This window comes from Gorilla gorilla, chromosome 19, assembly GCF_029281585.2.
Source record: "Gorilla gorilla gorilla isolate KB3781 chromosome 19, NHGRI_mGorGor1-v2.1_pri, whole genome shotgun sequence".
NCBI lineage: Eukaryota > Metazoa > Chordata > Mammalia > Primates > Hominidae > Gorilla > Gorilla gorilla.
The window spans coordinates 93,822,268-93,828,921 of NC_073243.2; the positions used below are offsets into that span (position 1 = coordinate 93,822,268).

At 34.9% G+C, this 6,654-nt stretch overlaps 1 pseudogene; it reads right to left on the minus strand.

Annotated features, from left to right (window-relative positions):
• Window positions 1–4,264: 4,264 nt before the first annotated feature.
• Window positions 4,265–4,696, minus strand: LOC101141634 (large ribosomal subunit protein eL42-like; annotated as a pseudogene).
• Between the last annotated feature and the right edge of the window lie 1,958 nt (window positions 4,697–6,654).

Sequence of the window (6,654 nt, forward strand, 5' to 3'; positions counted from 1 at the left end):
GTACTAGTATTACAGGCCTGAGCCACCACGACCAGCTGGGAATATTTTTTAATGACAAATTCAGTGATTAGATTTTAGTTCTTTAAAGTTTCCATAAATTTAAAGTAGTATGAACATTTAACGTATTGAATTATGAAAACACTAGTCAAAGCAGCACAGTATGTTATAGTTGGATCGTGGAGAAAGTTCGGCAACACATGTCAGTAAAATTGTGTTGCTCAGGAATATTCTAAGTGTCCAGATGAATTATAAAGCAGCTCCACATAATCAAAATAATTTTGTCACATGTTCTAACAGAGTATCCTTAATATTCTGCGCTCTTGAACAACCATCATGACCTCTTTACAGATCTTGGAAGTTATAAACTCTTCCTCATTCCCGTTACCTGACTTTCTTTGCAAATATATAATTGAGTTTGGTTTGAGCTATACATTTTGCCTCATTTACTGTGACTCTTCTTGTTTTCAGATTCATATTTGAACGTCCCTTCAAATGTAATAATCTTTTGAAGTTTTTCTACATGTGTACCTCTGGAAGGTGTTGTGAATACATTTGGGAGAGGGGAATGAGAAGCTTGGCTTGTTCTCTCGTATGTAACAGAAACTGTAAAATTGATCTGTCAAGGACTGAATTGTGGTCTCCGGCCTCTGGCCTAGAGTTTCTCTTACTTCTTGCATGCAGATTTTCAGTAAATGAGAAAAGCCACATTACAGATTTTTAATTCCAACCTTTATCCACATAAGCAAAAGTCAAATTCTGTTGCTATACTCCATTGATTGCTAAAATCACACCCCACTTTGACCATTTTTTCCTAAATTTTATAACTGATTATATTAGTATGTTGAAAAATAGGCTATATGCCTTTATCACGAAATTCCTAAGATCTTTCAGTTTCCTAATGATACTGTTGCCCTTGACTTCTAATGGCTTCTTTTACAGAGTTCTCACACTTTATCCCTAGTTTGGACAGATTGCTTTCTAGGACTGCAGCACAGCTGTCACCCTAGCCATTTGTTTTCATTGCCTATTTTAGTTCATCTTTTCTTAGATTTCACATTTTGCTCCTTCAAGAATTTGTAGTCCCTTGTTCCTGGCTAATAGCTGTGATTATTTCCTTTGTTTCCTGAGTTTGTAAAATGTGTACTTGTAGAGATTTTGTATTTCTGGGAATACAGTATTTTACCCCATTGTTAAACGAAAAGGTTAGCTGGAGAAATAGAAACCTGTGTACATTCGTCCCCCGACCCCTAGAACTTAGAACTTTCTAGTATCCAGCATTGGTAATAGCAAGTGTGGAAGAAAACTGATTCTTGATCCTTCATAGACGATATTTTTTGATTGTTTCTTAATGGAACCCTCTTTTGTGCTGTGAAGTTTTGTCATTTTCAAATTTTACAATTTTGCGTTCTGATATTTTACAAAGAAATGTCTAGGTGGTAGTATTTTTATTTCATTTTGCTATGGTTTTTGGTACCTTTCAATATCAAAACTCATGTTTTAACTCTCAAATTTTATTCCATTTAAACATTCTCCTTCCTTATTCTTAACATTTTTTAATATTTGAAATTACCTATATTAATACTCTAGTCTCACATTTTCCCTCTTTGACTTGTTGGTAAATATTCTAAGAAATAATATTTCTAAATCTTCCTTCCAGGCATTCTTGGTTATTTTTACCTCTGCACAAATTTCTGACATCAGAACTCTAGCTTGCTTTCACTTTGTGTTTTTTCAAAGCTACAATTTTACTTCGTCATCCTGAGTTCTTTGTAGTATACTAAATAGGAGAAGATAAATTTTAGGTTCTATGAATGTCTACTTTATTTGAATAATATTGTTTCTATGTTCATCTTGAGCCTAAACTTCTAAAATTCTAGTCTTTCTCAAAACTGGCTATCCTGGCTGATTTCTCACTTATACAAATGAAGATCTAGGCTGATTCATATTGCTATTGTGTTGATGTGTTTTCCTACACTGCTTCTCTTCTGAAAGAGAGAATGGAATTAAATCTTTGTGTACAGGAGTGGCTGAGGACAGGATTTATGTTGAGGTGCCACAAGGGTCAAACCAGTAGAGTGTGCTGTCGAGAAGTATCAAGTCAATGAGTGTCAGCCAGAATATTAATGACCCTGTTCTTCTAGAAAGTTGGTTCAATTTATTTCTACAAAAGTTCTCAGGCTATAATGGCAGAGATGAACACTTACAGTAGATAATCACTCCCTGCACCTGGGGGAGGTGGTAAGGGACCAGTTGTCACTCATGTTCCCTAGAATATTTAATTATGCATCCTGATTACTTTCCACATCCCAAATCTGCTCCCAATTTCTCTTACTCTGATGCTGGAGTCATGCTATGGTTCTGCCAACAAAAACGTCTCCTACATCTACGGTAGCCTTCTCTGAATATTCTGGCCCGTGGCTGCCTTTTTTTCTGTCAAATGTATCAACATTGTCCCATATTTTTTAATTTTCTATTTTATCTATTTCTATCCACATATTTCATTGTTTGGTGGTCCTCTTTCTGTTCATGTTTCAATCATTCTTTTCAAGTTTTTACTGTCCAAAACGTCAGTTAAGAACCACTTACTGGGAAAACAGAGAAGATAAACATTATGTTTGTTGAGTTTGACCTCTGAGAGGAAGGCAGTAAAGGTTGTTTTGTTAAATCATGGCAAAAGATAAGCTTCCAAAAGTAACTGGTATTTTGAAAAACCAAGACATGCGTGTGCACGCACACACACACACATGCACGCACACACACACGCGCACACACACACGTATTACTGGACAGGAAACAAACCTGCTTATTGCTCCTGAGGGAGACACTAGCTCTATCTCCCCAGGCTGTTCTTCATGCAAATATCTTTGAAGAGAATCTGTGAAGATACTGGAACAAAGACACTCATGCCTCTGTAATCGAGACATGCAGTAACAGGAAGGCCCATAGAAAATTGTGTCCCGGCAGTGTTTTGGCCTAAGCACTAATACATTTTTCTGTTGAAATAATCTAGACCCAAGTATCCACCATGACCCACTCTATTGGAAAAAGAGAGCCTGACTTAGAACCAATGCAAACTTAGCAGCCTATTGGGCCTTCTGCTCTAGGCTGAGCCTGTTTTAGTTTTTCACTTCAACAGGACAAAACATCAGGCTCAAATATAAACAACCCAAGAAACAAAGGGGGAGAATAAGGCCACGTGCCCCAAAAAGGTTTATTTACATCACTCTCGTTAGTCTTCCATCATCTTGAGGTTTAAATGTGCCAGCAAACAAGTGTCTTTATCAAATCCTGATGAAATGTGGAAAGGATAGATAACTCCTCTAGAAACCAGTACACTTTTTCTTTTTTTTCTTTATTTTTTGCACTGTCCTTAAAGGATGCATCAAATTTGGCTTTGTATCATAATTATCTGGGTTGAAGCCTTTACCTTCTGATTTCTTAACTTCTTAGAAGCAAAAATTATGTCTTAATTATCTATCAGAGGTATGTCCTAAAAGACTGTTTGGAAACAATATGTTAAAATCAGTTAAAGTGAAAAACGCATCTCAAATAAAAGAAAAGATGTCTCTAATAAAAGACAACTTTTAAAACTTGATTGGCAATCAAAATGTACATTCTTTTTCAATATTTATCAAAATATTATGATGACATTAAATAACATTTTATTGTGCTTAGTCAGCATTTCATTACATTAAGATAAACACTTATTCGTTGAAATTTTATTCTTCACTATTTAAATATAGAAAAGTAAAATTTTATGAGAATTGCAAGCATCTCAGAACAGAATGTTGATTTTATATCAGTGTGCTTCAAATATGAAAAATATTATCCTTTGGTCAATTATATCATACAATTTGAGAAATGATAAGATCTAATATAGTTTTCTGAATATAAATCATAACATGTGTGATATATTGAAAATGACCATATATTGTGATATATATTGAAAACAAGTGCATATTCAATGATTTGATTCAGTGTTTTTGCACAAAAGCAATGTATAACATTCGTGGGTATATTATACAAATAAAACTGTAAACCAATATACCATAGAATCACAGAAATTAAAGAGGTGTGTTCGTTTGCTTAATGCAGCCACATTGCTTTGAAAATTTAAGAAATAAGCATCAGAGAAGCTGATTTGACCACAGTCCTCCTGCACGAACCCACCAAAATTCAGACATTAACCTAAATCTTTTGACTCCTAATAAATTCTTTCGTCATAATAACAAGAAGTCTCTTTTTCTATTTTTTTTTTTTGTATAAGAATATCACTGTATTTATTTTCCTTCAGGTAATTTTTCTATGGCTTCAACATTTTCTCTTCAAAATTAGAAGAAAAATATCCCAAAGTTTAGAACTGGATCACTTGGCCCTTTCTCTTCCTATCTCCCACCAGTTCAAAATGCTTGCATCTCTTCATGGCCAGCATCCTCTTGGATCTGCAGTTAGGCTCAACACATTGTCCAGCCTTAGCACAATCTTCTTTGTGGTCTTAGCCTTCTTCCGGAAAATTGGTTTTGTCTGCCCACCATAGCCACTCTGCTTCTGATCATAGTGCCACTTTCCCTAGGCATACAAAGAATCCTTACCCTTCTTATACTGTGTCACTTCGTGAGGCTGATGCTTGCCACACTTCTTACAGAAGGTTCTTCCGGTTTTAGGTACATTGACCATCTTTGCAGCAGGGCTGTTTTGTCTACATGACGAGAACGAGAAACGGCATCGGAGACCCTTGCCTCCCGCAGCTCTCGCCTAACAGGAAAGGGAAGAAAGAAGTTTCTTTCTTCTTTCATACAGGGAAGTATGAAAAAGCTCTCTTTTTCATAACTAATGAATTTAAATAGATTTTGAGCCCATTTTCAAAACTAGAAGGGGAAAGGGAAATATTTTAAAAGTTACAAATATGATTAGGTCAAATAATCACTAAGAGGGCACATCTATTAATAGAACAGGAATATAGGATGCCATATGCATCTAAAAAATCTCAGGACTTTTAGAAAACACTAGCATTCTCCATGTACCCACTTGCAAAAAAAAAAATTAGCATTGTCAACAAGTATCTACTTCTCTTTTGCACAGGTCTTTTTGTTTAAGGAGAGTGTTTCTTTATTGTGATAGAAACAGCTCAAGTAGTGTTCTCCCATATTACAGATTAAGAAGATGAGATCCAAAGAGGTGAATGACCTACCAACATGCCCAGAACTAGCAAATGCAATTGCAAGAACAATTCCTGATAACAGGTTAAGTATTAAATCACTAAAATAATAATTAAATCACTTGCTCCATAAAAACATAACTATTCTTGAAACTTTACTTATAAACTTTCAAATTAAAAATAAGTGATAGTCAGATTCCTTTTTATCCCACTATGGATGCACATCCATAATTGTTTAAATTTATTTAATTTTACCTTTTGCTATATGCCTTCTCTCATATTTGGACCTTTCTCAGCTTTTCTTCATAATAACCTTGTTCCAATCACAGCACAATAACCTTTACCACTGTTTCAACAACAGAGTCTCATCAACCATTTTCATCTGTTAAAAGGAAGCACTCCTAGCTGACCTCAATATTTACCCTGTCTTTACTGAGTGAAAGCTGGTGACCTCCAGCCTGTGTTGGTTTTGCTCCAAAGAAGCTTGTGTAAACCTGCATTGTACATTAGCACATCCTGGAAGCGTTATAAAAAATACCAGTGCTAGAGCCTAAAGCCAGAAAAGTCAGATCTTTGAAGATATAATTTTAAACCTCCCCACTTGATTTTGATGTGTTATTAAAGCCACTCCGTCTAGGGTACTTTGTTATATCAGCCCTAAGACACCTCCTCTTTCTTACAGCTCTTCACTTTAATATTCTAAACTAAGTATTTTCCCCACATGGACCAAGCCCCTACATTCAAAATTCCATAGACTAGAACAGAAGTTTTAAAGCCAACAATGACATTCTATGAAAAGAAACCCCAACATTTCTTAAGAACAATGAACATATAAACCACTTGTATGTGTTTGACTGCTAAAGAGTAGGTATTCAACAAATAACTATTGAATAAGGGAAAAAATAAATGCAGTAATAAATGAAAAACAAAGTAACATACCAACTGATAAGGGGTCCTTAAAGTAAGTGTGTTTAGAACTACGCCTTTAATTGAATAAGGGACACGAGATATAGGATGGGATGCCAGATCAGGGAACTGTTTTGAGGGAAGAGCTTCATTAGCAAAGTATTTGTTAGATTGAACCGTAAGAAATCAATAATATTTTACTATTATGAATCACAAAGATGGCAGTTTCATGTTACAAACTAATAATTTCTTATGAGTGGCTTATGGGTATTTCACACTGTTCATCAGTTTCATTTATTTGATTTACAGCTAGTTATTAATATTTATACTTATGACATTTTTATGAGAATCAAACTAAGCAATGGAGCTTAAAGCACAGAGATGAAATATCTTACTTAAAATTTTAAAACGTGTGTAGATGAAAAACAGAGTAATATGTGAGTGATTGAATCAATTTAAGGTTGTTCCTCAGGGGTAAATCTCAGCATATTTTTAATATATGGTAGTGATATAGCCTCAGGACATTTTAGTATCACATTTTTCTGTGACTATGTGAATTTCACAAACCCAGCTGCTACAGTAAACCAATT